Source organism: Phycodurus eques, chromosome 10, assembly GCF_024500275.1.
Source record: "Phycodurus eques isolate BA_2022a chromosome 10, UOR_Pequ_1.1, whole genome shotgun sequence".
Lineage (NCBI taxonomy): Eukaryota > Metazoa > Chordata > Actinopteri > Syngnathiformes > Syngnathidae > Phycodurus > Phycodurus eques.
In genome coordinates, this window is record NC_084534.1 from 12,560,325 (window position 1) to 12,581,935 (window position 21,611).

Here is a 21,611-nt window from a genome sequence, read left to right on the forward strand (position 1 = left end):
TACTTCCTGCGGCTTCTGAGAAAGCACGGCCTGCCACCGCAGCTGCTGAGACAGTTCTACACAGCGGTCATCGAAACAGTCCTGTGTTCTTCCATCACAGTCTGGTTTGGTGCTGCTACAAAAAAGGACAAACTCCGACTGCAACGGACAATCAAAACTGCTGAAAGGATTGTCGGTCCATTGAGGACTTGCACACTGCCAGAACTAAGACAAGGGCGTGCAAAATCCTCTCAGACCCTCCGCACCTCGGTCACCAGCTCTTCCAGCTCCTTCCCTCAGGTAGGCTCTACCGATCAATGCAAACTAGAACTAGTAGACATTCCAACAGCTTCTTCCCTCTTGCGATCAACTTCTTAAACACCTAACCTATAATTCCATTACAACAAGCTGGCAATTTTTTGACTCGAGTTCGTTGTCACATTTCTGTGGGGCCAATTATGTATTACTCGTGCACTTACTGTAGTTGTCTCGCCATGCTGCACTATTTGCATATACTGGCCACTCATTCCAGAGAAGCATCTGCTCCATTTGCACACTGATTGAGGAGTATCTGTAACATTTGCACAACCAACATTGTCCCAGATGATCGCACTACTCGTCACTTCAAACCGCATACACTCCTTGAAGTCTCGGCGCCCTTTGCACAATGGTCATTGCACCGGACTTTGCAATATTAGTCATTCAAACTGCTCTAAGTGCTAGAGGACTCTGCATCTTTTTGCACAATTGTTTTTTGTCAATGTCTTTATGTCTCCAAAGTGTTCTGTAAATTGACTGTCTGTTGTACTAGAGCGGCTCCAACTACCGGAGACAAATTCCTTGTGTGTTTTGGACATACTTGGCAAATAAAGATGATTCTGATTCTGATCTATTGGCTTGTTATTGTACGTGCGCCAAGCGCTGCAGAAAATGCTGCTCACCATGATGTGATTGCCTAAAAACACAACTATGGCACTCCACCTGTTTAGTACTTTTGTTAACAGTTCAACATTTGGAGGTGTATATAGAGTACATACAGTGAATATACTGTAAGTTTCAAATGTGCGTGTGTGTGTGTGTGTATGTGTTTGTCAGACCACCCGTACCGTCTGTCTTGTAACCATAATAGCTGAGCATGTTCTTGTACACTTAACACCAAACCCTGCCCATTGGTTTCCATTTTTCAGTTCACAGTCAGTTTTAAATATCGTGTGAAAGTAGTTTTGCATGTCAACGTCCTAGACTGATTGTCATTAACTCACAGTTATTGAGATCCAAAAGTAAAGACAAACGCTTTGTGTGTGCTGGAATGAAACATGGAGTTTACTGGTGCCGCCACTTTACAATCCTAATCCTTAATAGCTGAAAGATTAACCGTTGAGTTGAGTGATGCTGGAGTGTCTTCTTTTCCACGTCAATATAAAACAATGGTGCAGCTAATATTATGAATAAAATAAATGGAACCTCCGAGATCAAACACAATCCATTCCGCGAGGGTTTTGAACCTTCGCTTTGTTCGTATTTACAATTATTCCCCACTCCCTGATGTTAAATACATCTAAAAACACCCCCCCCAAAAAAGAGGAACAAGAGGATTGACATACAAAGTACTCATAGACAAAGCAATGTACTGAAATTATGGCACAATGTGACATCTTGTGTCTTATCTGCATTCTGTCTTCGGTGCATAAAGGCCACAAGGGGAACCGCATACCTCAAAAGGAGGTCGACAGGTGTCCCAATGCCTCCAGGTGGAGACACGAACACCAAAACACGACTACCTTGACAATATGTGACACCATGTAGACACACATACAGGGAGCCATACATACGCATACTGTATATATAGTGTGTCACATTCACTGCCAGACAGTGAATGTGACACACTGCCTGGGAGCATATACTCCATGCACCACAACACACATCCACCCACCAACATTACATTTTTACCCAAAATTATCTACTTTGCACTACTCACTCAAGAAAAAAAATAATAACACGGCAATCCTCCATATGAAATTTGTACTTTGGTTTGGCCACAATTGGGCTAATTTGTCATTTTGCTAATTTATAGCAATTTTGCCCGAGTTTGATTACAGCACATGTGCATGTGTGTGTGTCTGTGTGATCTCAGTCCAACACAAGATGTTCAACGTGCAGGAAACCACAGAGCTCCACACACACACTCACACACACACACGCACACCTACACACGCACACACACACACCTACACAACCACACACGCACACACACTTGTCAAATGTTGCGAGATAGTATGTGTGATATTCAACCACAAAGAGAGTGGGTTTTCAGCTGTAAAGTAGGAGGGGATTTCACAAGAAGTGGGCCTCAGTGCATTGTATCAAATTCAGGTGTGTGTTGATCATGGATTGCCAGCATTTCTCGATTTAACTGAATTATTGATGTCAATTAAATCATTTTCATCCCATTTAACTTGATCAATGTAACGCTTGTACCCACAGTGGTTTGCAAAGGGGGGGTGGGGGGGATGGGGGGGGGGGGGGGGTGTTCGAGGGTGCAGTGGCCCCAGACATCAACCTGTTTGTGTGTGTGTGGAGGGTGGGGGGGTAGTTTCATCCGACCAGGTTTTGGCGGGCATCAACAGCTCCCTCTACATTTTCCCAGGCAAGGGTTGTGGACCATCCACCCTCCACACACACGTACAGTGGAACCTCGATAAAACAGATCCCGGTAAAAGGGATTTCTGATCAAACAGACCGTCGGGACTGAACAATGTGTCCAAAATAGTTTCTCTTATTTCCAGAATTGGTCATTGTTGTTTACTGCCGCTGTGGCACAATGTAGGCAGATAATGGAACCGATGTATTTCCGGGTCACAGATGTACAATATGACTAGATCCAACCATAAGACTTGCCTCCCGTGCCTTAATGGTGGCCATGTTGAATGTGGCACATTTCCAGTGCATGCATTTGACGTGGCGGCCATGGTGATGACGATTCCATCTATTGTGCATAGAATACGAAACAAGTCTCTGGAGTGGTTTAGATCCTATCTGGCAAACAGAACTATGTGTTTTAGCCTTGGTAGTTTTGAGTCCCGCTCGGTTCCGCTGTCCTACAGAGTTCCATAGGGTCCAATTTTGGGGCCACTCCTCTTTTCCTTATATTTGCGGCTTTTAGGTTCTATCCTGAGAAAGCATGGGTTTTCAAATCACTGTTACGCTGACGACAGTCAGATTTATGTCCCTCTGAAAAAGAAAGATGCTTTCTCAGTAAAATGACTCCTATTATGTCTCAAAGACATTCAATCCTGGATGGCCTTGAACTTTTTAAACATTTTAACGAAAAGAAAACTTGAGTGACAGTGTTTGGTCCAAGTTGCTGTTGTAAATCTTCACTTGGGCCCTTTGACACAATATGCAAAGGCAACAGTCTCCAAACTGGGTTTGGATTGGCAAATAGACGCAATAGTCAAATCCAGCTTCTTACACATTAGGCAGCTGGCAATGGTAAAACCTTTCCTTGCACAAGAGCACTTAGAAACATTAATCCATGCCTTTATTACATCTCAGATGGATTACTGTAATGCACTTTATTTTGGTGTTAGCCTGTCCTCCCTTAAACGTCTTCGGTTGGCTCAAAATGCTGCTGCTTGCCTCCTAACTGGAGTACGTAACAGGGAGCATATAACACAAAATTGTAATCCCAAAACGGTTATTGTTAAACATTACTATTTTTTTTAAATCCTGTATTTTACTTACCGTATTTTCACGAACATAAGGCACACTTAAAAGTCTTAAATCTTCTCCAAAATAGACGGGGCGCCTTATAATGCGGCGCGCCTTATGTGTGCACCAAGTTCCAACATCTATAAATGTTGTTGTGTGATGAGCGCTCCGCTTGACTTCTTTTTTTTTACTTTTTTTTGACCGCTTGACTGACTGGGAGCATTTCCTGCCGACACGCTGCTTATACGAAGGAAAAACGGACGTGGCTGAGGACAGCATGCGGACGTAAAGGGGGAAGGGTGTGTGAAGGAGGATGCTAAAGCCACGTCCCCAGTAGGTATATAGCGCCAGGGTGTGCATTGTGCAAAACAACATCGGTTTGGCTAAGGACCCCCGAAAATGGCACCTACGAAGAGACACGCTTCGCACAGTTTAAACTGCAAGCTATCAGTTACGCGGAGGAACATAGGAACGAAGGAGCCGCGAGAGAATTCAAGATCAACAAATCCATGGTTCGCAAGTGGAGGAAGCGGGATAAAACGAGCTTCGCCAAGTCAAGAAGACGAAGCTGAGTTTCCGTGGAAAAAAAAGAAAAACAAAACACGGAAACAAGGCGAGGTGGCCTGAGTTGGAAGACCAACTCGAGCAATGGATTAATGAGCAAAGAACAGCCGGGAGATGCGTCTCAAGTCACCGTTCGACTGAATGCAATAACTCTGCCATGTTCAGCAAGTGAGGAAGCTTGCCATCATTCCGGAAGGCTTGACTAAGGAACTCCAACCGCTTGACATCTGTGCAAACAGGGCGTTCAAAGTGAAGTTGCGAGTGGCGTGGGAGCCATGGATGACAGATGGCGAACACAGTTTTACTAACTAGACTAGGAGGCAGCGCCGGGCGAGTTACGTCACACTTTGTGAATGGATTGTGGATGCTTGGGCTAACGTGTCTGCTTGCACTGTTGTTCGAGCTTTCGTAAAAGAGAACTTGCCCAGTTGTTCATTTCAGATACAGAACATGAGGACTTTGATGGATTTGTGGATGAGGATTGATCAAAACATAACGTGAGTACATTGTTAAATACTTCAATAAAGTCTAACCAAACTCAGTTTTGCTCCCGCTGCCTTTTTAAAAACATTGTTTTAGCGTGCAAGCATGCTACCGTATGTTTTAAGATAGCGTATGTTTTACCATGCCTGCGCCCAATAATACGGTGCGTCTTATGTATGTGTTAAATACAGAAATAGACCCCGTAACTGAGACTGCGCCTTTTAATACGGTGCGCCCTATGGTCGTAAAAATACGTATCAACTGGTCATTGAGATCATTACCTTCCCTCACTTATTGGCTGTGAGAATTACAACACATGGCGCTACTGCCATGTTGTTTTATAATGAGGCATGTAGTGCCTACTTGAGTTCCTCAAATAATGGCGGAAAAGGCTGTTATTTGAAAAAGGCCTATATGCGTACAAATGCTCGTGACGCGCTGATCTATGATGATTTGGTCCACAGAGAAATTTTACTTTCTAACTACTTCACATTAGCAATTTCTACTCCTATGTCATTTGAATTTTAGTTTCGTCATGTTCACATTTAGATTGACATACTGTACATCATAGCTGCCCAAACGGCTGAAGCAGACAAGAGTGGTTGCACTTTGTTCTACTGTATAAGCTTGCTGATGTGTAAATTGATCATTTTATCAAGTTGTTTGTTTTTATCTAAAGAATAAACACATTCCAAAAACATGTATTTTGTGTTCATTGAAGACTAAATTGCCTTTAGGTGTGAATGTAAGTGTGAATGTTTGTTTGTCTATACGTTCCATACCATTAGTTGGCAACCTGTCCTGGGTGCACTCCACCTTCTGCCCAGGGTCAGCTGGGATAGGCTCCACCACACCCCTGTCCCTAATGAGGATCAGTTACTCGCTGTCCTCCTGATATGTCATCACACTATTTACGGAAATTATGCAGCTGAAATACTGAATTGCCATCAGCTTCACATCCATGGTGCAAACACTAACCAAATCAGGGTGTCTCATACGTCACCGCGTGAACCAAATCAAACTGAAAAGGGGAAGTGTCTATTTTGTCTATTTTTTTTAGGCGGACGACACAGCCAGCAACTAACTGTGACGTCGATACATTAGACGCCATTATTTAAGAAAATTCAGTATTTCTTAAGTTCCTGTAAAGCAAAAAAAAATAAAAATTGTCTTCTAAATTTGACACACCACAAATAAGAGTGTTGTTAACAACCCTGCCAAATTTTAATCATAAAGAAATTGCCAAGTAGCGAGGCTTTAAAAGTTTAAAAAAATGTGCCCTCACACGCCCTCACACTGTGGGCGTGTCTGGTGAAAACACGCCCAGGTCAACTGTCAATCAAACACAACTACTATGACCTGAAAAATGTTTGCTACATCGTCTAGCAGCTTTCTTATGCCTGCACATCCCCACCCAGCAGAGCCAGAATCCAATTCTGAGTCAGAAGACACTGACCCACCTGAGAATCAACCTCATTCCTCTTAGTCTGCAGCAGAATGGTCTTTTTTTTTTTTTTTACCACCTTAAATTATAGTTAGCATTATGTATTAGTCTAGCATAATCTAACAATTTAAAGCAGGACTATCAACAAACATGGCATACATATTTTATCAACTTATCAGATAATTTTCTCGAGTCCTTATATCGTGGGGGAGGTCGCTCAACTACATTAATGGGCAGCTGTGTGCAGGGCGCATACAAACACAATTTAACAGTGTACTGTATATCTCCAGAATTCAGTACTACAAAGTTCTCGTTTTTTTCATCTTTCCAGCAATTATCTTTGAAACATGTATTATGTATTTAGAAACAACTATGAATTTACAGCGTTCAGAAAACCAATATGGTTCTCTATCAACTATAATACTATATACTTACACAGCCCATTAAATACTAAGTAGCAAAGCATGCAACAAATAAAAATATCTATTTTATTTTGTCTTCACCAAAACCAAAGAATCAGGAATCTCGTCACCTAGGCGACCTTATCGTATTTTCATTGCATCACTAGTTTAAGACTCCGTCTGAGTTCCCAAGACTGTTTGACCATAGAGAGCCCACTTAATAAGAGACTCAACCACCACAAGCAGATCGGTTCTCCAACAACAGCTGAGCCAAACATCTGTCGGGCCTCCACCGACCTAGCCAGAACGTTCTGGGCTTGATTTAATACATGTAATACATTTCTAGAAAAGTTCTCTGAACTATCCCCCCCCAACCCCCCCCCATCTCTCTTCAGCTGTACTTCTTCTGTGAATGAACTGACCCCCGCCCCTCCACTTGCTGTTTTCCCACTATACAGCTGTTCTCTTGCCTCATATTGCCCATCGTTTGCTTCTTCAGTGTTGTCAGGGGCCCATTACTCTCCTTCCTGCTTAGTGTATATGTGTGTGAGAGAAAGAAAGGGCCGATGTAATAATGTAAGAAGCCAGAGCCTGAAGGACAGCGTACAGCTGCATGGCAGGTCGCCATCTCCCCAAAAAACACATTCTCCCCCAGCTGTCTCTCGCCAATTACCCGTTCATTCAGGCCCTCCCATCACCACCTTCCTACTTTTGCTATTTTTAGCTTGAGAGAGGAAAAGGAGAGACGGAGGCCCGCCGCCCCCGCATCACATCATGCCTTTATATTTTCTCCCTTCCTCCCTCTGTGTCGCACTCGTCAGACTTCCCTACTTGATCCGCCCCACCTTTTTGGCCACTGGTGCAGGTAATATACTTGGGAATGCTAAACAAAGGAAAAGTGCGACACAAAAACAGGCATGGCCTGACAAACAACAAAGCAATTAGGCAGTGTTTGGTCTGGCTGGAATAAGCATGACCTTTCAGGAAACTCTCCCTTCCTGTAAGAGAGGTAGGCTAGCCATTCAGCCTGATTGGAGTCTCACATTCTTAAAAGTGTGTGACCGCGTCTCTTCGAGAGGTCACCAAGAAATACATGCAAAAGATCAATGCTTTGTTTTAAGGACGGGGTATTTAAAAGGGGGCACAAATAAATAGTCTATTTTCATTTGACACCATAAGGCTGGTCTCACATTCAGTTAGCGCAAGTGTGTCACCTTCACCTTGACTCTGACACTTGTCATACAGCCATTTTCTATACTGCTTAGCCTGATCAGGCCTGCAGGGGAGGTGGAGCTTCTCACACTGGACTTCGGGAGAAAGGTGGGCGACACGATTGGACTGGTTGAAGTAGATTCTGAATGGGGCATTGATTCGGAATCGTGACAGCTGCATGACAGTTAACTTTGTAAACCAAACGAAAACACTTGCTTGCGGTACAATTTGCATATGAACACATCCATTTTACCCAGCTACAGTGGTGTGAAAAAAGTATTTGCCCCCTTCTCAAATTCTTATTTAGTTTCCCCACTTTGACGTTTAAGATAATCAAACAAATGTAAATGTCAGACCAAGATCATCCATCCATCCATCCATCCATCCATCCATTTTCTGAGCCGCTTCTCCTCACTAGGGTCGCGGGCGTGCTGGAGCCTATCCCAGCTGTCATCGGGCAGGAGGCGGGGTACACCCTGAACTGGTTGCCAGCCAATCGCAGGGCACATACAAACAAACAACCATTCGCACTCACAGTCACACCTACGGGCAATTTTAGAGTCTCCAATTAATGCATGTTTTTGGGATGTGGGAGGAAACCGGAGTGCCCGGAGAAAACCCACGCAGGCACGGGGAGAACATGCAAACTCCACACAGGCGGGGCCGGGGATTGAACCCCGCTCCTCAGAACTGTGAGGCTGACGCTCTAACCAGTCATCCACCGTGCCGCCCAAGATAATCCAAGTAAACATAAAATGCAGTTTTTAAAGGTGATTTTATTTGTTAAGGAAATAAAACTATTCAAAGCTACCTTGTCCTGTGAAAAAAGGTAATGGTGCCCAAAACCTAAGAACTGTAGCAACAACTGAAATCAAGCTTTTTCTACAACTGGCAATTAATCTTTCACATCTCTATGGAGATATTTTGGCCCACTCTTCCTTGCAGAATTGTTTGAATTCAGCAACACTGGGGGGGTTTTGAGCATGAACAGCCTTTTTAAGGTCATGCCACAGGATTTCTATTGGATTAAAGTCCGGACTTTGACTAGGCCACTCCAAAGCCATTTCGAAGTTGACTTGCAGGTGTGTTTTGGATCATTGTCCTGCTACAGAGCCCAAGTGCGCTTCAGCTTGAGGTGACGAACTGATGGCTGAACATTCTCCTTCAGGATTTTCTGGTAAAGAGCAGATTCCATGGTTCCTTCTATCACAGCGAGTCATCCAGGTCCTGAAGGAACAAGCAGCCCCAGGCAATCATAATACCCACACCATGTTTGACTGTTGGTATGATGTTCTTTTTCTGAAATTCTGTTACATTTCTGCCAGATATAACAAGACCCTGTCCAGACTGAGAGATAGCAATGACTTTATTTCTCATTTGTTCTTAAATTTCTTTGAATCGTGGCATTTTGCTGCATCTTTTTGAGATCTTTTGGCCGACTTAATTTTGTCAGAAAGGTTCTATTTTGGTGATTTCTTGATTGAACAGGTCTGGAGGTTATCAGGCTTGGGTGTGGTCAGTGAAAATGAACTCAGCTTTTAAATGTGTTTTTATCAGCCACAGTTGATAATTTAACAAGTGGCTCAATTACTTTTTCACACAGGGGCATGTAGCTTTGCTTCCACCCCCCTTAATCACCATTTTAAAACAACATTTTATGTTTACTTGGGTTATCATTGTCTGATATTTTACTTTTTTTGATGACCTTAAAAATTAAACCTACAGCAAAGTTCTTACACAGAGGTCCTCTGCTGCCTCCAAGACTCATTACTGAAAACAAAAACAATATCTGACAGGACATTTTGGTATCTCCTTCTTTAAAGCCATTTAGCAGTTAACAGCCTGTACTTTTGTCTCCTCTTGAACTTTAAGGTCTTGATTCAGCTCCATGTTTCCACATTGCATGTTTCCAGATGATGCGGACCACATTGTATTCTTCAAGGACTTCTAAGCTGCTTGTTGCCAACGTTGATGTCTTTCTCTGGTTTGTTTTCTTGTCCGTCCTGTGCTCCAAATGTTATTTGTGTCAAAGCAACCCTCCTTTAGATTTTGACGAATTGACAGGATTGTTTCTTGACACACAAGCTCACATTGTGGCAAAGTGGAGATTCTGAAAAATCCCTATACTTAAACATCCCAAAATAAGTGTCACGATGTCGTAGTCGATTCATCCGCTAAATATACTTTGCTGAATAAACAGATGAATCTTGCATTTTTTGTGCCCAACACAGTCTCTTCAAAAAGAGTGTTTGAGGAGAAAGTGAGACCAAGAAAATCCCTCTCAGTCTTCCTGAATACAAAGGTCCTTGACCCCCAAACATGAGTTTCCTTTGGTTAGTGTGTGTTCCCAAAGGATGAAGTTACATTTGAACCACAAGGCTGATCCATGGCAGCTAGTGTAGTGGCAGACCACACAGCAGCTGAGGTCAGGGGGGTTGCTGACCTTCTCAGCCACAATTCTCTTCAACAGACAGGAGACGCACACACTCCCTTAAAAAAAAAAGATCAACAGATTAATTCAACAAATATGGCTGATGTGCCAGTGACTTGTGTGGGTGCTGAAAATCTTGTGGTAGGTCATATGGAAACTTGTGCTTCATTGGGAAACATACCAATTATGCTTTGTGCGTCAAACATCAAAAGAAAATTGAGAGTCTAATTCAAAGAATCAATTTTCCTCTTTATTTCCATGCAGAACAATTTAAAGCTCAAACTAGGGGTGGAAGATTAATCAGTTCTTTCAAGTTTGTTTGTCAGGAATTTTTGTTTTTTATCAATTTCTTGGGCGAATTCCGTAGTTCAAAGCGCCTCTCCGCAGACGTATACTGCTTACACTAACAACATGGATGCGAACAGAGAGCAGCTAGTTTATGAAAGCACGGTCAGTTGCCAACTTGGTGATTGGGTCGCTATATTTAGTGACTCTTCCAACCCCTCAAGCAACTATTTCACATACAGCGAATAACGAGTTTAGTTCTCGCTAAGACATCATTAGCAGAATCGTTTACACAAGGTGCTCATTCATAGTTTACCATTATACGTTATTTATTGACATGTTCGAAGTTTTTAAACCGAGGTCTGTGCTTCCAAGCCACAAATAATTTTGCCGAGGTCGCCTTGCCTCACCTGTACAGCTTTACGTGAGAGAGACATCACTTTTTGACAACAGATATAAAGACCAGTCGAGCCATTTATTTCACATTAAACTGTTGACAGTCGAACATTAAAAATGTCTTTCTTTCTTTCTTTCTTTTTCCCCTGGAGGAAACTTATTTTTCACATTATCTGTAAAGAAAATGTTAAATGTTTATTTAGAAGAAAATATTTATTTCTTGTATGTCCTGGAAGTAGGGTTGGGCATCGTTTGAATTTGAGGGATTCCGCTCCAGATTCCGGTTCCTCATTTCGATTACGGTTCCAAGCGATTCTTGATTCCGATTCTTTTAGTGGGCTGTGTCAAAAAAAGTTTGCACGGTTTAAATAATGGATGTCCAAATTATGAACATCCATTTTCTTAGCAGCCCACAGCATGAAGTCAAATGAACATTTGACTTGGGCTTCTTTATAACCAGTATCAATATCAAACTTGTGAACCATGTTTGAAGACTAAAATAAATGTTAAAAACCATCAGTACAACAGTGCAACCCACCATTTAACTTGTTAGATGCCTAAATGTTGGCATAGAGTATTTTATTGTTTCACACTTACCCAGTTGACTTCAGTGAAGTCCCGCGCGGTGTAGGGTCAGGCTCGGAGCAGGAAGGAGCACGGCAGACTTCTAAACATCTTGAAAGCCTCCTTTGCACAATATAATCTTGCACTGAGGCGACTGGTCATTTATTTTAGCATAGTTATGACACACTTTTGTTCGCTTCCGCCATTGGGCACAAACACGTCTTTGTGTTCGTTCTTCTTCGTTGGTTTTCGGCACTTTCGGCGGACTGTAGGCATCAAAACTGGGAACGGAAATGTTTTAATTTGAACGATTCTGGGAGAACCGGAACGTTAGTCCCTGTTCCAATCGGTTCTCGATTCTCGATGACCAACCCTACTTGGAAGTTGGGTTAATGCTCATGAAAAAGCTACTTTCAAACCTTATTTGCTATCAGGAAAAATAACGCAAATCCCTCATTTTGAATAATGTCTTCTTTTTTTTTTTTTTTTTTTTTTTATAAAAGCAAACACAACCTTTTCTATTAGCAAAGGGGGAAAAAGCTGTTAAAATCAGAATCAGACTTTTATGGGGGGGGGAAAATTAAAATCTGAGATTTAATTTGAAGGTCATATCATCCAGCCCTGAGTCAAACTGATTCTGAACACCTTCAAGAAAAAAAATTCTAATAATCAAGTTCAGTCATTTTACCGAAGCATGGAGCAGTCAGTGCCACTGATGATAGTTCTGTTTTTCATTTTATCTGGTAATTTAAGTTTTACTTACAACATTAATGTTGGCTAACTGATTTGTTAACAGTGTGACTTTGAAAGCATGAAAGGCATCTCTAAACATACTTTGTGTGTGTGTGCGTGTGTTTTCCGTGCGTTTGTGTGTTCGCGTGTGTGTGTGTGCGCGCGTGCGTCTGCATGCGTGCGTAAGCGTGTGTGTGTGTGTGTGTGCATGCACCATGAAAACACAACTTTGCAAATAATCTAATGAATAATAAACCCTCTTTCTTAACACATACAGTATGTCAGACTGTGAGAAAACTTTTCCAACTTTAGCCTAATCATTATTTCACATTTTGGGGATCAATTCGTTTCAAAGATATATGCAACCAATTAAATATTTCAAGTAATTGTTCGAGCCAAATGGAAACAGATCCATTGGAGGTTTTCATACATGAAAATACAATCAAATTATGATTAAAAATAATAATATGCGGGGGCTGGCTGAATCCCCAGCCATTATGTTTTCTCCCTTGTTCATTTCCCTGAGGCTGAAATGCACTTGCCAGGAATAAATATGTGGCTTTGTGCAAGTAATCATGTTGACTACACAGTACTAAGTAACAGCTGACTTATAAACGTTGGTCTTGTAAAGTCTCTATTCAGTAAATTTATCTGTTTCTAGTATCCACCATGAATAATATTGTATAATATAATTCAACATGTGAAATAAAATACTAAAGCAATGCCAGCCAGGTGTACTGTATAGGCAGCGTGTGACCTTTTTAAACACTATGGACATTACAACCAACCACCACTGCTTTCAATAGCCTGGGCACAGCTGTTCAGGCTATATGTTCCAAGACTGGTGTCACAAGGTATATTTCAAACCCAAACTACAAACTTCAATGTGGGCAAGCCTATCAACCAGCATGTCTGCAAAGAGATCCCGCGGTGTTGGCTTTGTTCAGTGCGTGAGAGGATGTGAGAGCTGTAGCAGGACAACCCGTGGCTGCTTCACCATGTCAAGGCTCCTTGCTCACAATACCCTCAGTCTCCGACAGTTCCGCGCCATGAAGAATATCTCCGCGCTGGAGCAACCTCCCGAACCACCAGACTTGGCTCCGTGTGATTTTGTTTCCTCTTTGCCAAGCTCAAGGGGGTCATCAAGGGCACGAAGACGTGGACAACATCACGATGGCTGTGAAGATGGAGCTGCGGAGGACCCTGGAAGCATCCTTCCAGGAAAGTGCCTCAAGACCGTTAACATAATAGGCTGTTTTTCTCCCGATTCTGCCCCTATCCGACCAAACACATCAAACGCCAGATTATCCTATGTCTGATAAGATTATCCTATAAAATTCAGGGCCGACAAGCTTCTCCTCATGTGTATGAGGAACACCGACTTCTCCTGAGTCATAAGTCACTCAAAATCACCCCTCTCGTGTAGCAGAGAGGCGAGTTTGGATAAACTTTAAAACTTTTCGAATATTTGAAACCTTTTTTTTATTATTATTTCTTTACAATAATGTTGTACTGTGTTGTTTTTTTCTTAGCCCGTGAACAAAAAAGTACAAAACAATTTTGTACTGGACTGTTTTTTTAGGCCACGAAAAAAGTGCTTCAATTTAACGGACAATCAGATTTAACAACCTCAAACTCCTTATTAGTCCATTAAATCGAGGTTCCACTGTATATCTTTTGTGACAACAGTCTTGGAACCTTTCTGACACACCTCGTATTTATTCATGTGTAGTTTTATTCCGCCCGGTAATTGGCTAGCGTCCATTTCAGTGAGCTTGAAGTCAGCTGGGATAGGCTTAAGCACACCTGCGACCCTTATGTGGGCAAGTGGTATAGAAATTGGATGAATGTTAAAATTGCTACTTTCATTCAAGTGCATACATGGGCACCACTGTAAGGGGCAGATAAGTGATGATGATTATAAGGGCCCATGACTGACAGGGGCCATAGAAATGAGTATTTTCATTTTGCAGCATTGATGTGCTGCAGTCTAAAGTGATACTTTTTTCATGGGGCCTCAAATCCATGACAACATCCTGAGTGCGTATACAGTACAGTAAGTTTGGTCGTGTCGATCCAGGTGCAGTACCGTCATCATAAACAAAGCTGCTGCCTATTCTGGCTGGTTTTGTTCACATTCACCCATGCATATACTGGATTTCCATAGTGTAGTACAGTGTAGTATTTTTTTATTGTTCAATTATATATAGTCAATCCACCGCTGATAGTATTGTTGGTGTTTATTTCATTCTCAACTGCTTACGTATAGAGCATTCATCAATGCATGGAATTGTTTTTGCTACATTGAAAGCAGCTGACGTTTCGCTGATTTTTTTGGTCTCTTCTGTATACATAGTTTCTACTGTATTTATTCCTGTAGAGTTTGACATACAATTCAGTCTCATTGTCTGCTGTTGTAAATAAGTACAGTGATAGTGGATTTTTGGTTCTTTGTAGTCTTCTTATTTATGATATTATTTTTTGTTTACAATATATTCCTATACTGAAGATGATTTCATTTGGCTAATTTGGATATATATATAACTGTAAACACTAAACTCAGGTAATGCTCAGCCCTGTTATAGTTCCATCCTCTGTGCTTTGTGAGTACTAAATGAACACTTCCTGCTATTGTCTGTCAGACACAAGCACAATCTGTTACTCTCTGGAACACACACACACACACACGCACACACAACAGAAACACACGACCTCTGTAGCTTCTGGCACAGGGGCGGCACTAACAAGTTACGGGAGGTTGATACGTCAGAACAACTGTGTCTGTGAAAAAGTGAGCTGAAGGGAGTGATTAGGCGAGAGAGCGTGAAAGAAGAGAGACGAGCTCGTTGCGCTCACATGAAGGGAAGCGCGAGACATTTCAGAGCCAGTTGTGGCAAGCGGTTGAGTCAGTGCGCTTCAGCACCACTCCCGTCAAAGCGGGATCTGCCTTCTCACACAACCTCTCAGACGGCTGCCACTCTGATTGACTTGACTTGGGGAACAACAAAGCTGGTAGGAAATATCACACAATTGATAAATGTTTTTCGTTTTTTTTAAACAAGCAAATATGATTGGAATCGAGAGTAGGAATCAGTGGCCAGTGTATCGCTAGTGTCAATCATTTATGTTCTGTAATCTGATGAGTGCAGGTTCTGGTTGTTTTGTTGATGTGAAAAAGTTTGTGAATGAGTCTTTATCAGAGAACAATGCTCAATAATCACGTTTGTATGTATTAAAAGTAGGAGTAACATTGCAGTCCGAAAAGAAAATATTTTTTATATTGGTTGTATTTGTTTGGTTTTGGAAGTGTTGTCCCTTAGGACGGGGAAGGGGAGAAAATTGGAAACAGACCCACCCACCCCGGAGAGTGTCCACTCAGATCTTTGCTAAAAATGAGAACCAGAACGTTAATGTGAAGCAGTGCTGCAGGAGACAGACATATAGAGATCAAAACATGGAGGCTGTATAGTTATAGGCCGGAAAGAGGCTGGGAGTACGGAAGTAGTTGTCTCAACACCAGATACCGCTTCTTTCAAGCATGGAGTATTAAAAACAGGATTGAGTTGTCCTGCGTATTGTTTTTCCAGATGAATATACATCGGTGACGGAAGCCCTCCCCCTGCCTTATAAATCACATCTCCCCCATGTAACATACTAAGAATAACTGATCATAGTTCTGCGGTGAGGCATCACCACCATGGAGCAGTGGAACTCGACCAAATGACTAAAACAGTATTATAATAATAACAGCTATAAAAACATGAACAGTTTTAGCTACATAATGTTTAACGCTTTCTGTGCAGTGTATGCAAATCCAGGTGCATTTAAATGCCTCAGCATGAGTTGTAGACATTTCTCTAAATGAGATTTGGGATGGGTATTTGATTACATATCCTTAATCCACTAATTCCACTGTGACTTAATTGATGATTTTTTTTTTGGTAAAAAATAATATGAATAATTGGATGGGATAGCCCAGCAGTGAGTGTGCTGAACTCCTGTTTCCGTGCCGGTGTTGTATTTTCAGAGGAGGCCTGCATGGACGTAGCCCATCTTCCCATCGCTGATATCATGTTGTTCTTCTTTAGACTGTAAGCGGGGTGTGACTGAATCAACAGCACCACTGCTGGCATATTTTTGCCTCAATTCCTCACAAGGGACATAATTCCAGACAGAAGAAAGAGTGAAAAAGGTCTCCAATATTGCTCTGCTGTCATATTGTTTATACATGTTCATTTTTGTACTGCACTAGATTTGTAAAGAAATGATGGGAGAAAAAAGTGTCTTAGCGGAACTTCATCAATAATGCGACTGAATGGTCTGTATTTGTGTAATTCAAATAAACCATCAAACTTTTATCTTGTTCGCAAAGGTCAAGGGGCAGCATGTTGAGCAACCAGACAGCTGGAAGTGGCCCTTGGGGCATCACCTCTGACTCATACCAGTATTTTGTTGAAGGGCACATTAACGCCAGAGGAAGGGCAAAGAGGGACACAGAAGTGTGTTTTAGTTCTAAAGTTGTACACTTTTTGACCTATGTTGACCAAATGGTAATACGTTATTTTTTAGTGGGTTGTGTTTGGTTGCAAAGACTAGAATTCAATTGGTACAATCTACTCTAAAGATGGTGGACCAAGTGCTTTACCTATGTAAAGTATGTATGTATATAATAGCACTCTCAGTCCTGCCGTCACGTGACCCCTGTAAAACAATGTTTTTAAAAAAAGCAAAGATTGAAGGATTTTGGGTGAGTGTTCTGTCTGACACCAACAATTCCCAATACTGTGTCTGTAGCAAAAAAAAAAAGATGATGCGACTTATTCGAGTACCACCCCCTGGTGGGAAAAAAGTTTCTTTGCAGGAATCTGATCTCATTTGAATGTGGCTGCCAAGGGAGGTCTAATTGCACAGGGAAAGACTGTCAGAAGGATTTTGTCATGTGGAAGCCGTCGAACGAAATATTTGTGGATCTTTTTTTCTATCTGGTGAAGGAAACTTGGACATATCATAAATATAATGTCAAAAATATAATTGTACCTTTTCCACACTCATCTGTGTTTACACAATCATCCAAGCCTCAATGTGGATAATAAGATGGTACAGTTCTGTATATATTTCCGGCATATGATTTCCCTCCATCATATTTGCACTGTGGCGCTTTGACTGCAAATGCTGTTTCAGATTTAATCAAGATTCATGAGATTTTACAAAACACTCAGCTAGCTCGCCATCAAATGTTTGTTCAGTTCGACATTTTAGTCATTTAGAGGCTACAGTGCAGACTGTTTCAAAGAGGGACATACAATTGTGAACGAAGACTTTCAAACTGAATGCATTATAAGGGACTCTTTCCATCCATCGTCAAAGTCGGTTTCCAGAGAAACAAGACGAGCACCGAGTGCTATCTCCCCCCTCTGTGGCTTGACTTTGTTTTGCCGTTGGGAGTGGAAAGGCTTTCGAGGCTACCCACCACTGTGAGCAGCCTCTGCTGCCTTCTTGCTTCAACATTACCATCCAGTCGTTCAACTGCGCTTAGTTTCCTAAACCCGTCCGTGGTTGTCCTTTAGTTTTTTCACCTCCACTCTACGAGTGAAAACCTTTATTAATAAATATGACTGCCTCGTTTACATGTGTGACTATATCACACATTTTCCACACAAACATATATGTTACACAACACAAAGCATCCATCTACTGTTTATTTTAAGCGTGTGACTGTGATTTATGGAGGCATGCTTAATTGTTCCATGTCTTAGTAGCCACTTTTTAGACACTCACTCTTCTTCTATCACGCTTCCTGGCAATCTGCCCGTCAAGCGCTGCTCTCTCCATCAACGTATTGCCTGACTGCATTCCTCCCATTCCTACTGGCTTCCTGTGACTCGAAGAGGAGTAAGCCCTACTGGCCACAAAACTCCACCTTGAACTCCTACCCATCTACTCCATACCGTACGCCTATTTTCTCCTCGTCACTTTTAAACTAATCTTGGAGATTTATTGGAAACTCAGCCTATTTGAATGCTTTAAAATGATTGTGAAACAAATATTGGGGCACGCCTATGTATTTGGAGACGGTCCATTCATGCAATTGTGACAAGAACATTATCTAATTTCTCACCATAAAATGAATGTGTATTTGTCTTTACCTTAAATCTTTTACGATGTCAAAATGACTGCTGTAAAACATGCAATTAAAACACAGTAAAGTTAATGGTGGCTCGAGACTTGAGCAAAGTATAGTACTCAAGGCATGTAATGATTTTAATTTCAGGCTAAGACACAGAATCTCTTAACACTGATACATACTTTCTGCAGCAAATCCATTTTCTAGTTCATACGTCTAAATAGTGGCCTGACGTGCATGGGCCTTATTACGCTAGCAACATTGTTGATTTAAAGTGCCATAACGAGGGTAAAAAAAACAACAACAACTATATGTTGAGAGGAGCATATTGTAATCAAAACTTTTAAAGTTTTAAACACATGTAAATGAGGCAGTCAAAAATTTTTTTTAAAGCTTCTTCAAAAACTGGCCCAAAGTATTACCAAAAGAATTGCCTTGAGGTCATATTATGATTCACTTTTACCTTTCGCATGAAGCAACTGTTTCATACCCACTGGACGGCAAAAGATAACGCTCAGTGTCAAACGGTTATCGTTCAGTTCGGAAGAAGTACCATGAAATTCAATTTATTTGAACATATCCCCAATTATTCGACCTCATGACTGGAAGGATGAGCTGTTAGCGGTGATGTTTTCTAACTCAAGCCATCATTTTCCCCTTAAACAATTGAACTGCACAATGGTAAACCTTATGATGTTAAGGGTCAGTCTGGGTCAAATGAAATAAAACACTGGCCCAGTTCACTGTCGTCCACCGTCTGCTGGTTACAGTGATGTGAATGGAAGGCGGAGATGGAGATGTTGCATTCAACAATATGGGAGATGTCAGCTTAGTTGAAATTCAGAACAAATGTGTGCACCGTACAGGTACACAACATACTGCAGCAATGCATATGAGTAGGCATCATTACTTCAATATTTAGTCTGTCTCAATAAGCGTCTGATCTGCTACTGTCCAATTGGTGTGTACATTACATTTTAATTAACAGTATTGTAGCTGTACATTAAGGTATCTGGAGTTGAATACACTTGAGGTTAAGTACTATAATATTATATATTTCCTCAAAGGAAGAACTCCGCTTTAAAAGATGACTTACCTCTATTAATCAGTTGGTGCAACGTTCACTTAAAGTGTGAATCACATCAACTGATTTTTGATATTTTCACCCATTTTTCAAATGTGAGAAGCCCCACACACCAAAGATAAAATGTGTGTCCTTACTGCTCTTATTGTGGGTGGTGTAATTGAAATGGCATACACACCGCACACAAAACCATTACTTTGGGAATTCTAGTTGGTTACAATTACAATTTACCCTGTTGAAAATGTAATAGTAGTATAACTGTTTCAATTACTTTTTCAAAGTAATACAACTAATTACATTTGATGACATTTTGATTACTTTTTAAAATTTTGGATGAGGCAGCACGGTGGACGACTGATGAGCACATCGGCCTCACGGTTCCGAGAACCCGGGTTTAAATCCGGCCTCGCCTGTGTGGAGTTTGCATGTTCTTCCCCTCTCCCGTGTGGGTTTTCTCCGGGCACTCCGGCTTCCTCCCGCATCCCAAAAACATCCACGGAAGGTTAAGTGAAGACTCTAAATTGTCCGTAGGTGAATGTGAGCGCCAATGGTTGTTTGTTTCTATGTGCCCTGCGATTGGCTGGCAACCAGTTCAGTGTGTACCCAGCCTCTCGCCCGGAATCAGCTGGGACAGGCCCCGGCGCGCCCGTGACCGTAGTGGGGAGAAGCGGTTTGGAAGATCAATGAATTAATTTTGAATTCATGTATCATCAGGACCCTGAGATGTTTCCTCTAAAAAAAAAGTAGATTAAAATCGTAAATCATTATTTTGGAATTAACAACAATTTGTTCTTTCCACAAATAATAAACTATAATAATAAATTTTTTTTGTTGCATTCTATGTGTACAGCATTTGAAAAACCACCATACCATACCATGTTGACCTATTGACAAATGTGCACAATTTAGACAATATTGCTTCATATGACAACCCAGAAGTGAACATTCCATAAAAATGTCCAAAACTATAAAGATGAAACTTTTTTGTTCAAAAGTGTAACTATGAGTCTAACCTTCTCAAAAATCTCAGATAAACTAACAGATTGAACCACAAGGTGGCGCTTTGAGGTAATATTTGGAAAAGAATGTCATGTTTGAGACTGACAGAATGGCACATGACCAAAGAGAGCCAATCACACGCGTCAGCTTTAGAAGGAGGAAGTGATTTGAAAAAAAGTCTGAGCGTTTGCAATTATTTTTCAAATGTAACTACAGCTGTAATCGTAGAAATTTCCAAAAGCAGCTTTAATTTAAACGCAATTACACCTTCTCTCCCAGTAATGTCATGGATCACAAACGCATACGTTTTGTAATTAAATTATGTAATCTAGTTACATGTAATTAGTGCATCACTGACATAGCACATAACAATATCTGCACTGACAATTGTGAGTCTCTTCAACCAATCCAGATTTCTGTAATAGTACCAAGAAGAACTCAGTGTGTACCACACAAATATACATTTGCAATCGTAATGATCAAACTGCAGTTTTGCAGTTGAGTAACTAAATGCCACTAATTGAGAAATCCGTTCATTATGTACTGGCTGGAAATGTCATGAGGTACACCCAATGTAATGACATCATTATTGGAGCACAAACATTTGCCAAGTAGGTGTGCATTGTGCAGTTAATTATTCTCAAAGACGTTTCTAATACATTGGCAACCTCATTTGGCTACTTGGCAGGGATAAGATATTCTTAAAAAAATAAAAAATGAAAAACCTACAACTTTGTTCAGTTCATTCAACGTGTTCAGACTTTGCGTGCTACTTAACCAGGAGGAAAAACATACACCCACGCAATTCGAGCATCCCTTAGACTGCCACTGCAACAGATGGAACCCTCCCACCACTAGTATCACACTCAAGATGAGACTGGTTGCGAGTGTTTATGAACACTTTTCAGTGACGGAGGACTTTTTTTTTTTTTTTTTTAATTAACAATTAAAGACATTTAGTTAGGTTGCCGAAACAACACCAGCAAACCTGCGACAAACCTGTTTAGTCAGTCAGTGAGCAACGACCAGCATATTCAGCGACAAGGATGGATAACAAAGTTATTTCCTTTTTTTTTCTTTTGTGTGACATGATATGCTTACATTAAATATGCCTGTCCGCCGAGTGCAAAAGTGGCTGTGCCTCGATTCTTTTGAACTTAGCTTCACAAAGGTAGGTGATGTTTTTTTTTTTCTTCTCTTTT

At 41.3% G+C, this 21,611-nt stretch overlaps 1 protein-coding gene across 4 annotated transcripts in view; it reads left to right on the forward strand.

The window, feature by feature from the left end:
* The first annotated feature begins 14,901 nt into the window (after window positions 1-14,901).
* The window catches only part of LOC133408830 (histone deacetylase 7-like), a 43,966-nt gene continuing 37,256 nt past the window's right edge, over window positions 14,902-21,611 (forward strand). For 2 of the 4 annotated variants that reach the window (XM_061688093.1, XM_061688095.1), the window contains exon 1: window positions 14,902-15,214. The gene's annotated coding sequence lies outside the window, so the exon portion shown is untranslated. Of the gene's footprint in view, window positions 15,215-16,341; window positions 16,395-21,495; window positions 21,581-21,611 lie in introns of those variants that run through there. The other 2 variants (XM_061688096.1, XM_061688094.1) reach the window with 2 other exon arrangements.